Below are 16,655 nucleotides of genomic sequence, written 5' to 3' on the forward strand. Positions count from 1 at the left end.
ACTTTGGGAGATATAAGAACTGAGTAACACAAGAAAAAGAGGGTCCTGTCTGGCCAACCAGAGAGCCAGCATCAAGTAGTGAATGGTGGGTACAGGATGTCAAGGCGGGAGGGGGGGGCTCCATCACCTTTTTGTGGGATGCTACAGTGGGGAGCTCCAGCTGACACCTAAGCTGGATAGTATAAAGCTACTCCAGGTTGCAGTGAGAGCTTAGGCAATAGCAGTCAGAACTCAGAACAGACCCTGGTCCACTTTGAAGTCAGAAGGATTTAAAACAGGGAAGTAGACACATGGTTGATGGAAAATCTGAGATGCCAGCAGAGGCTGATGAAATGGTGAATTTAGGAAAAGCAGAAAGCTATGCAAAACCTCTGGGGCTAGAAGTACAAGGGATGGGATGATGTCCCTAAAACTGGGGGCTAAGGCCTCAAGGAAAGGCTGGAACCTCAGGGGACCTCTCTGGCAGGATCTGAAGCCACAGAGAAGGCCCTGAGACACAGTCTACAGAACAGAAGGAGGGGAGGTAGCCTGGCACCTTCTTTTCTTCTGTCCTCTGACCTCCTGCAGGGTCTCCCTGTGGGTGAACCTTGCTGGAAGCAAGTTGGTTACAGGAATCTGAAAAATAGAGCCTGCAGGACTCTTGTCCTTGGTGTATAGGGCAGCTTGGGAGATGGGGTTAAGGATGATCTAAGAGCAATCAAATGATGGGCGTGGTGCTCAGAGGAGAAAGGAAAACTACTTTCCTGTGACCAAACAAGAAGGTGACTCTGAGGAATGGGAGCTGTCAGATGTCTTATTTATGTCTGCCACGCATGCCAGGGATTTTGGCTTGGTTTGTAGGTCCGGGCTTAGATGAATATTATGCACTTTAATTTTTCTCAAAGGGAAGTCTGTGGAGTCTGGAGTAGAAACACATGTACTGCTAATTCAACATGCTAATTCTTGGGCTTCACACCAGCTTTTAAAAGTGTGTTTCCCTTACTATGGGGCCCACTGGTTTACCCACTTCTCTCTGTTGTTTCTGAGGTTTGTGTTTATTAAACCTTTCGAATTTAAAATTAGAGCAGTCACTCCTTGGATGAACTTTATTTTGCTTCTTCTCCCTCCTGAGTGGTGGGTGATGCTGTCCTTACGAAGTTGTAGTCTATGGGTCTGTTCAATATCCGCCCAAAAGTTCTGCCCAGGACTTAGATCATGGATGAGAAATGTCTCTTATCCAAAGATTGATGGTTTCACTTGAGAGAAGGGCAACAAATTCTCAAGCATGTTAACAAATCTCCCATCTCAGCCAACAGGGTTGCATGATTGAAAAAGTTAGAAATAGAAACCAGAGGAATTCCTTGGTGCAAGAGGTCAAGGAGATAGACTCCCCAGCTAGACTGCAAACACGCTGCTTACGGGTCCTGGGAAGCCATTTCAGGCATTGGAAGCCAATTGCTTGGCATTTCCTGTAATGTTGCTCTCAATGGTTGGTTTCCATTTCTCCAACTAGTGGTGTGCTGGTACTCATTAATGAGTATGTCCCTGAACATAGATGCTTGGGTTAAGTATTCTTTTGGTGCACAAGATAAGACTTGCATTTCTCTGACCCCGCTTTCCGTCTTCAAAAGGAGGATAGTTAACTGTGCTTCCTTCATAGTGTACTTGGGAGATCACCTATGTTGATGGAAGACTGATTTATTTATTGGGTGCTCCAACATACTAGGTCGCATGTTAGAATTGTAAAGATAGCATTCTTGCATTTAAGGGCATCACAGCTTCTAAAAAGAGACTCGGTGTGTCAAAGCATTTCCAATGCTCTATTGAGTTGAAAGCTATTGTTTAAAGTGCTATGATAAAATCTGTTGCCACAACTGTATTTAAGATAGGTAAGTATTAGTTTTATAGTTATGGGATCTGAAGGACTGATTTGGAAAATCACCTTAAATCTCAGGACCTCCAGAGAAGCATCATCAGTGCCTGGGGTGCTACTGGCAGGTCTAAGCCTTCACTACCGGGAATAAAAATAAAAAGTAAGCCAGAGAAGGATGATTAACACAGGGAAAATCAAAGAGTGGAATGAAAAGGCAGGAGGAACAATGCATAGCTGCTAATGTCTGCCTGCAGCTACCCCTAAGGCACCTGCCTGACAAACAACTCTGACCTGGTTTTCTCTTTATAAAGCACTTACAACCAGGGATAATGTAACTGTGAGGAAAAATCTGCTTTTAAGAGAAAACAAAAACTTGCCTTTCGTGTTTTAAGATTTATTTATTTTTCCTTATAAATTATTACACACATTCTGTTTCCTTTGTTCCTACTTCTGAGGGTAATGGTACTCTTTCTTTTATCCTTTCAATTGGGATTGGCCTGAGTACCGTGCCTTTTTTTGAATATTGACCTAAGGCTTTCTTTATTTTAACACAGTTATTTACAAACTTTAGCTGCATCAGAATAACCTGGAGGGTCTGTTAAAACAGGGTTGTCCAAACTGCAAATCCAGACTTTCTGATTTTGTTTCTGCTCTGTCGGGTGGGGCTTAAGAACTAGCAGTTTAACAAATTCCCAGGTGCTGGTGATGCTGCTGGTTGGGTGTGGGAGGCACTTCTTTAACATTTCAATAATGTGATTGTATATTTCCTCCCTGGGGCCTCTCTTTTCCTGAGTTTGGTGGTCTCTCTTCTTCCTATAGAAAGAATTCATTGTAGAACATTGTAATAGAATCTGAGATGTTAACTCTAAGTCTATGGGTTTTGTGTCTTTCTTGTACTAACCAATATTCAGGGATTTCTTTGAATGAATGATTATGTATGCATGAGGGAAAGCCTTTGCTTAGGTAAACTGAAAAGTATATGCTTCCAGTATCTAACCTGTCAGTTCTAAAATAGGAACGTGACTTTGGCAAGCACAGGTTGACTTTGATTTGCACTCAATTCAGTCACAGGAATATCATGAAGCATCATGTCTGGTGTTTAAGAGTGACCCCACCAGTATTGATATTATTCCTACTTTGGCTCATATGAGAAGGTCTGGCAAGAGAAAGAGATATCAATGGTAGATCACTGGTTGTGGGTTTTGGACCAAGTTAAGTTACCCTTGAATTGTGTCCCTGGCCAAGTCCACGGTCTTGCCTCCTAAGTGGTGAAATGAGAAAAATGACCATCTCTAGACTCATGGAGTGGCTGGGAGTTTCAAGGGCTGCCAAGCACAGAAAGTGCTCATGGATCCAAAAGCTGCTTCTCATTAGCCTCTGGTTTGCTTTCTTTTCCTGCTGGGCAACACTGGCTAGGGGTGTCACTTTCTGGTCTAAGCTTCGGAGGTGGTGACAGATTGCTGTGCCACACTGAATGGAAAATGTCCTGTCTGGGGGATCTTCTCAAGATAAGGAGTCATCATATTATAAGGAAAGTTTCCCCACAACTCTTGAAATGGTATCAAAGCCGTTATTTTCATGAGTTGGGCTGACAACATGGTGGGTGAGCTGTCAAAATCCCCAACCTCAAGAGCAACAATTTCTTGACTTTAATGGAGAAGCAGATTTGGGGAAAGGAAAGAAATAGAATCAAAATTTCTCTACTGCTCTGTAGGGTCTTCAGCAGTAGTTTGCTCATCAGCTTTTTAGATAAGATGGACTCGAAGTTACCAAATGGGAATTATAGTAGATTATGCCAAATTAGATGTCTCCTGGTATTGGAATGTAATTTAAAAAAAAATATGATCTTTTTATTAAAGCATAATTCACATATAGAAAAATACACATAGTGTGAATATACAGCTTGATGAATTTTTAAAAACCAACGCACTCATGCAACCAACAGTCAGGTCAAGGAGCAACATCACCAGGATCCCAGACTTTCTTTCAGTTCTTCTCCAGTCACTACTGTCCCTCCCCTCAAAGACAAGCACTATCCTGAGACTTCTAGCACCAGACTAATAGTGTATGTGTTTTTATTTGATATAGACAGACTCATAGAGGATGTAGTCTTTTGTGTCTGGTTTTACTCAACACGTTTGCAATGTCATATGTGTGGCTTGAAATTCATTCATTTGAAGTACTATACAGTATTCTATTGTATAAATTGTTATTGTTTAGCTACCAAGTCATGTCCAACCCTTTGTGACCCCATGGACTGTAGCTCCCTAGGCTTTTCTGTCCATGGGAATTCCCAGGCAAGAGTACTGGAGTGGGTTGCCATTTCCTTCTCCAGGGGATCGTCCCCACCAGGGACTGAACCCCTGTCTCCTGCATTGGCAGGTGAATTCTTTACTGCTAAGCCACCTTGAATCAAATATCATGGAGATTTTGGGTATTCTTAGTTTTGGTTATTATTAATAATGTTGCTATGAACAGTACTACACAAGCCTGTGGTGAATATATGCATGAGTGTTGTTGAAGTGTAACTATTGTGTTTTCAGATGAACAGGGATGCCTCTTTAGCAAGTATTGCCAAGTAGTTTTCCAAAGTGGTTGTACCACTGACATGCCAACCAGCCGTGTGGGAGAACTGATCTTCCACACGCTTGCCAAAACTTAATTTTGACTGTGGTTTTATTTCAGCCATTATATGTGCATGAAAACAAACAAACAAATAAACAAGCAAAATAGAGCAAAACAAAAAGCAACAACATGAATTCAATACAGTCATCCCCCTGCCCCAATACTGGTGTTTAATAGTACAATAAGGAAACTATTCTTTCATTGTATAAGGAAACGCTACATGATGGCTCATTTGACCTCTGTACAAAGGACTTGAGTCAATTTATATTAATGTCAAGGGAAGCTGCATCTGAGTGAAGACTGAATATTTCAGTATAGGAAATATTCTACGCTTTCACTGCTGCAAATCATAAAATTCCTTTTTTAGGGCAGATCAACCTGGAAATTCTTCTTTACCTACAAAGACAAGAGGGTAAGAATCTCTTCAACTTCTAGAATAGAGAATGTATACCTGCATTTTAGGGACAGAAAAAGCCCAAGACCCACGGAGAGCATACAACAGAGTCCATAACATTGCAGTATCTGAGGTGACAGTCCCTGATATGGAGGGCTAGTGGCTGGAAATTTATAATGAATATTGTAAGAATTAAAATCAATAGCAGTGATTGCATATACAAAAAGCAGTAACAAGAACCCTGGATATTCAGTTAAGGTTTTATGTGTGTGTGTTTGTGTGTGTATACATGAAGCACGAACTTTGAGAATTGCAGACAGCTATGAAGGCAATGGCACCGCACTCCAGTACTCTTGCCTAGAAAATGCCATGGGTGGAGGAGCCTGGTAGGCTGCAGTCCATGGGGTCGCTAAGAGTCAGACACGACTGAGCGACTTCACTTTCACTTTTCATTTTCATGCATTGGAGAAGGAAATGGCAACCCACTCCAGTGCTCTTGCCTGGAGAATCCCAGGGAAGGGGGAGCCTGGTGGGCTGCCGTCTGTGGGGTCGCGCAGAGTCGGACATGACCGAAGCAACTTAGCTTAGATTAGCTTAGCTTAGCTTAGCTTATGTCTCTGCAATCAGTATTAACCACTGCATACAAATAACTGATCATTCTAGTGAGATAGATGTAGGGGAAACAGAAAAAATGAATCAAAAGATGACAAAGAAAACAGTATTCAAATTTTCCCAAGACAGAGCATTTTTTCTTAGGTATGGCTGATTAAATATTTCACAAATTCTCCATTGAGATATTGGATAACAGTATCTAAGGCAATTTTATTTTTATCATATTTTATTACAATTAATTTTCAGTTTCCTGAAACCTCATTTGTCTATGGGAATTAAGGAAGTAACAACTCAATCTCACTGTCACTGTATCAGTTATGTAGTTCCAAAATAATGCTGTGTAACAATCACAAAGGCCAGTCACATAAAGCAATAAATATTTAGTTAGCTTATAAGTTTGTGGAGTTCAGATGACCTGCACTAGACTTGGCAGATTATACAAAGGACTTATGTCAATTTATATTAACTCCAAGGGAAGCTTGGCTCAGTGGTGGAGAATATGCCTGCCAATGGAGGAGATGCAGGTGATACGGGTTCCATCCCTGGGCTGGGAAATCCCCTGGAGGAGGAAATAGCAATCTGCTCCAGCATTATTGCCTGCAAAATCCCTTGGACAGAGGAGCCTGGCCAGCTACAGTCCATGGGGTTGAGAAAAGTTGGACACAACTGAGCGACTGAGCATGCAGGCAAGGGAAGCTGCACCTGAATATTTCAGTACAGGAAATATTCTAGGCTTTCACTGCTACACATCATACAATTCTTTTTTAGTGCAGACCAACCTGGAAATTCTTCTTTACCTACTAAGACCAGAGGGTGTAAATCTCTTCAACTCCCAGAACACAGAATGTATGCTTGCAGTTGAGAGAGAGAAAGAGCCCAAGACCCACAAAGAGCTGGGCTTCTTTGTGTTTCTGTGGTCCTCTTTGGCTTAGTTGGTGACTCTAGTGATCTTGGCTGGACTTGGGCACATGTATGAGGGTTGGTTCATCCAACTGAGGTGACTGTCAGCAACTTGGCTCCACCCAACACTCAATGAAATACAACAAATGGTTCTTCTGCCACAAACTTAGTGGCTTAAAACAATACATACTTATTATCTTGCAGCTTCTGTGGGTTATGAATCTGAGTATAGTTTAGTCAGGTTCTCTGCTTTAGGGTCTACCAGATGCAGTCATGGTACTGCTAGGTTGTTCTTTTATCTAGAGGCGTGACTGGGGAAGAGTATACTTTAGACTCACACAGCCTTTGGCAGAATTCAGTTCCTATCAGCTATAGGAGTAAGGCCCTTAGTTCCTAAAGACTTCCCTCTTTTTATTTGCCTGCCATGTGAATCTCTGCATTGCACACATTTCTGCTTCCTTCTTCAAGGCCAGCAGGTGGGCAAGAGTAACTCTGCTGAGATGGAGTCTTGTATGACTAATACAGTCATGTCAATGACATTCCATCATCTTTACCATATTCTGTTGGTTAGAAACAAGTCACAAGTCTGCTCACACTTAAAGAAAGGGGATTCACAAAGCTATGAACTCGAGGAAGTGAGAATCACCAGTTGTCACCTTGGAGTCCATCTGCCTAACCTGATCTTGCTCACGTGTCTTGGGATTAGATGACTGTCAGCAGATCTAGGGTAGCACATTCACCCAGCAAAGGTGAAGACGCAAGAGTGGGAGTGAAAATGCATAAGGGAGTTTTCAGTCCTCTGCATCCTGTCTGCTAAACTGCAACTAACTTGCATTCCGTTTGCCCAATGAAGTCACAAGACTCAGAAACAGAGATGAAAGACATAACAAGGTTAGCTGGTAATGGAGGTAGGTGCAGGAAAGGTAGAGAATTGCAGTCATAGACACTGTTCTCACCTTCATCTGCATAATCCAAGAACTCAGCCCCATGGAAATCTCATTCCTCTCTTCCTCTAGTCAGCACTTCAGGAAGATCCTAGTGTTCCATTTGGTGTTCCACAAATGATCGAAATTTCTGGTAGTTTCTCCTGCTATTCCCTAGACTCCTTGCTTCCTGCAGACTCCCACATAGATGGGAACTTGTAAGACCACCCTGCTATCACACTTGATGAGAAAAATCTCAGCAGATAGATTTCCCCCTAAATTCCATAAGCTAAATAACCCTTCTGTTTCCTCCCTGAGGAGGGGAGACTATTGTTATTACCCACTCTGTAATTCTATTCCTGTCTCAGAGGATCACTCATGAAATCAGTTTCTACCCACTGTCCCTGTCTTTACAGGGATGAGGCCAAACTCATGGTGTCTGCCATGTCCACCCCCTGTAGAACTCACCAGGCTTGTGCTGTCCGCTGATTTAAAGGGCGCTCCAGGGCTTGTTACAGGCTGGAGCTTCTCAACACTTGTACGTTAGAGTTACCCAGGAGCTTTTAAAAATTTCAGTGCTTGAGACATACCAAAAAGCAATCTCTGGGAGTTGGTTCCAGGCACTGGCATGTTTAAAGTGACACCAGATGATTCTGATGTGTAGCCCAGATCGTGAACTCCTCTTAGAGATAGACATGTAACCCAGGATGTCTCAAGCCATAATTGCACTTAAGATTTTGGAGCTTAGAGGAAGAAGAAAAGCATATTCCTATTTGACCATAGTAAAATACATGACCTCCTTCAAAAGATTTTTTCATGTGAAGCTTCTCTCTGCCTCCATATATAGAAGGAATCATGGAATCACATTTGCTTTGAAATATCCTCTCATCTGGTGCCCTGGCACCACAGATGAGAAAAAGAAAAACCCGGAGCGATTTATTCACTTGCTGAAGATCTAATTAAAGCCGAAGACTAATTAATATTCACTTGCCAAAGACTAATTAAAGCACAGATAGGGCTGCGTCATGAATTTTCTGTCGTTTTCTTTCTTTAACATCAATCTATTTTTAAAACATTGCACTTAAAAGTTTTGGGAGTGGCAAGTTGGATCCTATAATCTTCCCAATATTACATAAACTACCCATATTTTCTGTAGCTGACCAAACATAGGAGCAAGTCCATTGTAAGTATATGGAAAATTCTAGAAAAACAAATGATATGGATCTTTCTAGAGTGAAACTCTAAAGTCCATCTAGTGCCCTTGGCCCCAAAGCTGTCTTGTAGATCTTTCTGAAGATTAAACATCCAGTTTTAAAGGGAACACTGAAGTGTCACAGTGTGCTATTTATTATTGAAAACTTTGGTTATCTTTATTCTAATTTAGATACACAGCTGCTTTGGGGACATAAAGGAAGAACGTCTTCCTATGTATATAATGCCTTTAAAGACAGTTTCTTCAAATAGTCTATGGGTATATATTTAATATCTATACTTAGAGTTGCTAAGTTTTGAGAAAAGGAAAAATTGGAATCTGTATGACATCCTTACTCTTCCCTGTGCTATCAGAGAACGCAGGCAAGAAAATCCTGCAGCTGTGAATCTCAGACTGCATGGTGCGCCCGAGCCATTTGTGATGAATGGAGAAAAGAAGAGACTCCTGGCCCAAGGCTCAGAGTTTTGGATCCATAGGCCTACAGCGTTGTAGTAACCAGCACGTGTATTTTCTGTATTCTGATGCTTTGACCTCTGGAGCTTTGCTGAACCCAGAGGGACCTCCCATTGCTGACCAGTTCCTAGAGAAAGTAAACAACTTATCCTTGAACATGCCTTTCAAATGCAGGCCCCTCAAGCCAGCACCCACACCCCAGTCACCTTATTTATCAAGCTCTCACCCTCGGGGCTGCCACCCACCCATCCCAGTCATGTCCCAGGGTCAGATACCAGACAATTAGGCACAGTCACTATGCCGCAGAGCCTGCTAAACTTACTCAAAGTGGATAATCCTAAACCTGTATATCCACTTCTGTTTCTTTCCATAGACACCACAAGAAATGATCTTGCCCCTTCTCCGTGTTTCCTGACAGACTCTGGTATTCCCCATAGCATGACCTGTCCCTTCCTCTTAGGATCTGTGAATATAACAAAGGATCTTTTTTTTTAAATTAGAGGATAATCACTTTACTATGTTGTGTTGGTTTCTGCTGCACACAGTCTCTCTTTAGTGCCAGTGATCTGCTGATCCATTGACCTCAGTGATGGATTTTGTGCTAAGTGGGACATAAGAATCTGCATTGCTAACATGTTTTTCAGGTGACATTCCTGCTTGTCTTGGGGACACACTTTGAGAACCGCTTTCCTAAAATATAGGAAAACTACTATATTTGTTGGTGGGAGAAGAAAAGTCAAGGGCAGACCTGTGGTGATAGACAGAGAATGAAGGTTTTCGTAAAAGCTCTTTCATCTACTTTATTGTTACATGCTTGCGTTCAGTAAAGCCTTTTACCAGCTAGCGGAGCCCTCAAATGAGAGCTGTGTTAGTATTCCTCTAGCCCAGTGCTGTGATCCTTAGTGAGTTACTTGGGGAGAGAATGAGAATACAGAAAGAGGGTGAAGAACGTTGGTTTTAAGTCCAGCTGTGCATCTGATGCCAAGCTGCAGGAACTTGGAAAATTCCCTTCATATCCCTGAGCCCCAGGGTTGTCTTCTGTCACTTGGTGCAATCCTACCTCATAGGGTTAATATTAGAATTAAAAGAGGTAAATGCCAAGAAAGTTCTTAGCCCAGCCTGTGGTGTACAGTTGGATTTCATGATGCAAGTTATTGTTATTGAAGTTATTTTGGCGCTCAAACACTGGATGATAATCAGTTGCATTGTCTTGCCCTTTATATAATTTTATGCCTGGCATTTTGAGTTAAGAACAATGGTGTATGACCAAAGAAATCTAAAAATAAGATCGCACTACAGTTGTGTTTCTGCAAAGCAGAAAACCAGAATCCCTGGGTGAAACTCCCTGAGACTGTTCTCTAAGGGATAAAACTACAAGAGTTACAGTTGTCTCCCAGAATTTGATGTCAGAAGAAAGTCGTGTTGTCCAGGATGTACTTTAGTTTTAGACCTTCTTTTGGCAAGGCCAAGGGTGCAGTTGTGCACGAACAGTGTCAGTTCTCCATATGTGACCGTGTGATCAGAGCCGTGGCTGTGAGAGTTACCGTCTCAACCCAACTCGTCTACCATGAGTATTGCTTCTGAGTTATGATGCTTCCCATAACAGACGAGCTTTCATATGTAAGCACTTCGAGGTGCTTCAGTAGGAAGACAGAAATCACTATCTCTTCTCTGTTCATCATCAACATATATAACAGATACACTCTGACTATAGTATCTTTTTCGTTGTGAGGACCAAATTATTTGAAAAAAATTTTAGTTCCCAGATATGCAACTGTGTCAAGATTCAGTTTAGTCCTTATGTTTTTATGCATCTTTTGCAGTAAAACACAAAGCACCTGTGATATTCTTTTTGAGCTAAAATCACTGATATTACCTATTTCAGTAGGAAAAAACAGAAGCTGAAGAGTATTTTAATGAAGTTGATCGAGTGTGCTGAACAAGATGATGTGAAGATTTTTACATTGAATTGGTTCATGGCATGAGTGGAACCAATGCTTCCCAAAGTTTAAAGCAATCCTTTTTGTTTGTTTTTAATGTGGCTGATAACACATCTGTAGGTCGTAACCAGGATTTAAAATTAAATAGAACAAAAGTATCAGAGTGCATCACCCATGGTAGTAAGGGTAAGTGTTTATAATAGGAGTGTGTGTGTGTGTGTGTGTGTGTGTGTATGTGATTTGCAACATACAACCCACTTCTTCAGTGGATCATGGATGGCTGAGAAAGAATTTGAAAAACACTGCCTTTGTTATTTCTTGAAACGGTGTATTTGGGATACAGACAGAGCTAAATAACTTTAGATCCCATGGTGAGGTTTCGCTTCAACCTGTTTCATTCGTCCTGATGAGGTAGTCTCTATTTGCATCTCTGTCGTCTCTCTAACTAACTCTGGTGGGTCTCCCTTTGAAAGGAAGAAAACCAGGCCTCAGAGTCTGGGGTAGGAAGGAGTTCTGTATACGGTACAAGTGATGTTGATTTTCCGTACATTCCATCGGAACCTCTCATGTTACGTGGAACCGTGGTTTCCGTGTCTACTTCCATGTCATTCCACAAGGATTGTTTCTTTCAATGACTTGATTTAATAAAAATTGTTGTGAGTACACTGTGACAAACAGTAGGACTGGCTAGGGAGTTTGGAAACCAGCATTGCTGGTGCTTTGGGCTTTGTCACCCTCTTCAGGATCCAGAGTTGTCTGGAAGGCTCCGCCATGGCCAACATGATTGACACCCTCTTTAAGACTGAAGCCAGTTAGACTGATTGCCGTGGGTGATCCCATACTTTCCAGGTGTTGCAGATAATAGCTGCATTTCCTCCACAAAATAAGGTAAACACAGGGAGGTATGTCCCAGGAAGTCCTGTGTGCTGGCTTCCCACTGCCAGCATCCTATCACTGTACTAAACTTTGTACCAGAGACAATGTCTTGGGTCTTAAAACTATTCAATTTTTCTTTGCTTGACACACCATTGTATTTCTTTTCCCCTGCTTATACCTAAGCCTTGCCTCAGCAGGGAAAAATAACAATAGGATGGGAAACTCAAAAGGGGTGATGATACAGAGCCACTGGGGACTGATAACCAAGCTCATGTGCCCAGGCTTAGTGGCCATGCTGAGATCTAGCTTGCTGCTGGCTGGTTCTTGATGGAAAATCTCCCTTTGTATACAGGGAAACCTGAGAAAACTAAGCGTGGTCTGAGGTCTGAAGTCCAAATGGCCCTGCTCTCCTTTCTCTGATGGAAGAGCCTAAAAATAAAGCGGAGGCAACAAGTGTTAACACAGGCATCGTTTCTCTTCCATGGCACAGATATCACCCCTTTTAGTAGAAGTAGGACAGAGGGTAAATTGAGAGTTGTCTTTGTCCTGTATCAACACCAGGGCTGATTTTCTCCTTCTTTCAATTAGGTTGGCACAGGCGTTATTGTGATTCGCTACCCCCAGAGCTGAGAGACAGGAGAGTTGCTAAAATGCCACCTGCATCTTCAGTCAGCTGGCCACTTCAGCATGGAACCTACAGCAGTGACTCCATGCCTTCCCCTGCCAGACACAAGCTGTTCCTTCTGCTGGAACAGGAACTGGGTTGGCCCCTTGAGTGTCAAGAGTCTACGTCAATACCAAAGCATTGTGACTTTTCCTTTTTCTTCCCTCCTGGGTCCCTCCCTGAGCAGCATCATTTGGGAGGCGATGCTTTGATCCCGGAAGACTGTGTTGTGAACGGAGTTCGCAGATTTTGAGGGAAAAGCCTGTGTTTCCGCACACATAGCTTTGGCCGTGCTTGCTTGTTTGAGAGCAGAGCGGACAGAATGAGCTGCTTGGGCGACCTACGCCTTTGGCAAGTTAAGAGGGCCTGAGAAGAAGAGGAGAGGGGACCAATGGGCTCTGCGTCTCAGTCTAAAAACAGCCAGCCTGGGGCTCCTCTTCTTCCTGTTCCAGTCACCTCTTCTCACAGGGAGAGCTTTTGAAAGGGCACCCCCCGCCCCGTCCCGCTGCTCCTTCCCTCCCTTCTTCCAGTGTGTCTGTGACGCCAGTTCATTTGAATGGCAAGCTTTTTCTGAACTGGGATAAGTGAGATACAGGAAGTCACCATTGAAAGGCTTCTTTATGCTTGTTGTCATCATCACCTCAGTATGAGGGCCATCCAGAGTGACGGAAGCAGAAGCCTGGGCCAGCCAGGGTGCTCGGGGACCCAGAGGTGATAGCGACCAAACCGATCGTCTGCAGAGGTCAAGGGCCACACTGAGGTGATGAACCTTGCTTCCTTGGGTCACATGAGCGGAACTTCAGATCACACTCCGAAACTTCGGGATTTTTTAGAAGCTTTGTTGTTCTGCTAATGACATTCTGGGTGAGGAGGGCAAACTGAAACACCAAAGTACACCCTCCACCAAAAAATAAATTCTTGATGCTTTGTGTACCTGCAACGCCAGGATTACATATGTGGTGACCTAATGAACATCCTTAGACTGGATAGTGAGCAATATCTTACCTATTTTTTTTTCAGTTTATGTATTTTAATTGGAGGCTAATTACTTTTGCACTCTGGTATAGCTGAGCTCAAATCTAGGGATTTATACCAAGGATTATCTACATTCAATTTTTTTGTTTTCCAAAATGCATAGGTGGAGACTCTTTTCTAACTTACCCATCTACTAAAATGTTTAGATTGGTTGAGGCTCCATAGTACAATGTCTATGTTACATGTACTTATAATATATTAATGTGGTCCCCAGGCCAGCGGCATTGGTATCAATATCATCTAAGAACTTGATAGGAATGAAGTTTTTAAGGCTCCAAACTAGAATTTTGGAATTAGATGTTCAGGAGGTAGGATCTGTATTTTAACAACTCCTCTAGGAGATTTCGAAGTGGCCTCAAGATTTAGATGACTCAAAAAGCCAGCATTATTTCCTTATTTTAGATTTGGTAGTAAAACTGCCAAGAATCAGGATATACCTTCTATGTGGTGGCACAAATAATTTTTATGAAGCTCACAACATTCATTGTTGTTTAGTCGCTCAGTCGTGTCCGACTCTCTGCGACAACATTCATAGACTAGTTCTAAAACAGAAATTGTGCATGAATGCTAAATTGCTTCAGTCATGTCTGACTCTATGCAACCCTGTGGACTGTAGCCCACAAGGCTCCTCTGTCCACAGGATTCTCCAGGCAAGAATACTAAAGTGGGTTGCCACACTCTCCTCAGATGGAAGCAAATGTAATTATGACCAACTTCATCAAATTGTACCAATTCTCAAAGAATTACCTTGAAATATGTACATTGAATGTATGTTGAATCTTTTTCCTTTTGCTAATGCTCATTTTGAAACTGAAAAAAATATTACTAGGGAAAAGAACTAGTCTTGGAAGATCAGAAAGTGACAATATAGAATTCAGAAAAGTTCTTTAAAAAGCATTTTAAGAAAAAAAAACGATAGTTTTCTGGCAACAGCTTTGCAAGATGCAAAACTCTTGATAGATGTCAAATATGGATGCCATCATTTTGTGTTTTTATGTTGTTAATAAATGATGGGTGGCTCAGACGGTAAAGCGTCTGTCTACAATGCGGGAGACCCGGGTTTGATCCCTGGGTCGGGAAGATCTGCTGGAGAAGGAAATGGAATCCACTCCAGGACTATTGCCTGGAAAATCCCATGGACAGAGGAGCCTGGTAGGCTACAGTCCATGGGGTCGCCAAGAGTTGGACATGACTGAGCGACTTCACTTAAGTTAATAGAGCACACCAGAGTGAGTAAAATTCTTTCTTCTTTTCAAGATTTCTTCCAGGAATAATATGACTATTTCCCCTAGTTCAGCACCATCCTCCAGTTCCCCAGGATTTCATGGATGGCTCTTCGAAAGCAATAGGGTTATTTGAATGAACAAAGAAGGTTAAGATTCTAAATGCAGAGGTAAATCGGAGTGAAACACATCTACTGAAACAGGAGAGGAGCATGTCAAGGATCTTTATGATGTAAATCTTAGGGCTATAATATGTGCATAACGAGACCTGCCAGTAACTGCTCCAGTGGCAGCAACAGCAGTCCTGAAAACTGAATGATGTGGGGTTCACTACCTTTGAATTTCAAATAAAGCAGGCAGAAGTGGAAGAAATCTGGAAGACACCAAGTTGAAGAATGCAGGACACCAGACACCAGCATAAAATGGATTCTAGCTTGGACAGCAAATTTGGCCTTCAAATAGGGCATCTTTCGGAAATCAGTCCTGTATTTGTAATTCTGACACGTGCTAAGCTTTCCAGGGAAGAGCATATGTGAATGGATGGGTTGGGTGGTTTTGCAAATTCAATTCTTCCCTCTCAGTCCTCCCACTTCAAATAATTTTGTTTCAGTAGAAATACATGTTTTCATACAGTTTTTTAATCATTGTGAGGGAAACAAAATTTATTTTAGAACTCCTTTGATGCATAGCTAAGGGTGATTTATATCCATTCTTTTCTGTGTTAAGAAAACAAATGCACAAAATATTCGAGTTGACAGATTTTTTTTCTTACTAGAATTACACTGTGGCTAAGATGGCTTTTGGAACCTATTTATTTTTCATATTGCTTCATTTGCCAACTAGATTTTTCTTAAGAGCAAAGATTGCTACACTTGGGTTTCCTGTGTTGAGAATTCAGTAGGGGTTTAATAAATGTGCTGTCTCCTGATCTGCCAATTTTTATCTAGAACTTGACCTTTTTTATCTCTCCTATTATTAAAGCAGATTTGCTCATGTAATCTGGAATTTGCACTTGCAACCCTGAAAGGAAACTTAGCTCTCACATCATGCAACCCTATGATTTTATAGATGAGGAAACTAAAGCATAGGGAAGTTAATTGAAAGTTATACAGCGGCTCATGAGGAAAATTCCCGGAGAACCTGGGAGTGCCATGCCCCTCAATGTCTCCATCTTGGTGTGTTCCCATTAGAACCACAGCTATGAACAGTAATCAACAGTCCAGTATCCAAAAAAGCAATGTGTCAGTTTTAATTTCTGGTCCAATTACTTAAACTTCTTTCCTGCTCCTATGAGTGCATAAACCACAGAAGGATGTTATTAAGACCTGAGCACCTGAGAACATGCATTTTCTCATCTTTTTTTTTGTTTGTTTTAACTTTGTGGATTATGTATTTGAGCAGCTGGCCTTAAGAAATTTCCTTAGCTGAAAAAACATTTTCATGCTATTTAAGAAATAACTTTTCTTTTGGTTTGGCATTATTTCTCTTTCTTTTTTTATAATGAAAATTTACTATGTTTATTTTCACTTCCCTGGTGGCTCAGACGGTAAAGCGTCTGCCTGCAATACAGAAGACCTGGGTTCAGTCCCTGGGTTGGGAAGATCCCCTGGAAAAGGAAATGGCAACTGACTCCAGTACACTTGCCTGGAAAATCCCATGGACGGAGGAGCCTGGTAGGTTTATTTTCAAGCATACTTTTATATTTTATAATGAGAGAGAATATTCTGTTGATCCAATAACCCAACCCAGATTCAACAGTTACTGAAAGTTTGTGATACTTGTTTAATCTTTTCCTTTTCCTCTCTTTTTTTCTCCCCTGAATTACTTAAAGCAAATTCCAGCTGTCATTTTATCCCACCCCTGTATTTCTCAGTAAACACCTCTGAAGAGGTATGGAAATTTTGCTACATAAACTTGATGCTAATGGCACACCTAAAAATTATAT

This window comes from Budorcas taxicolor, chromosome 13 (assembly GCF_023091745.1).
Source record: "Budorcas taxicolor isolate Tak-1 chromosome 13, Takin1.1, whole genome shotgun sequence".
In the NCBI taxonomy this organism is placed as follows: Eukaryota; Metazoa; Chordata; class Mammalia; order Artiodactyla; family Bovidae; genus Budorcas; species Budorcas taxicolor.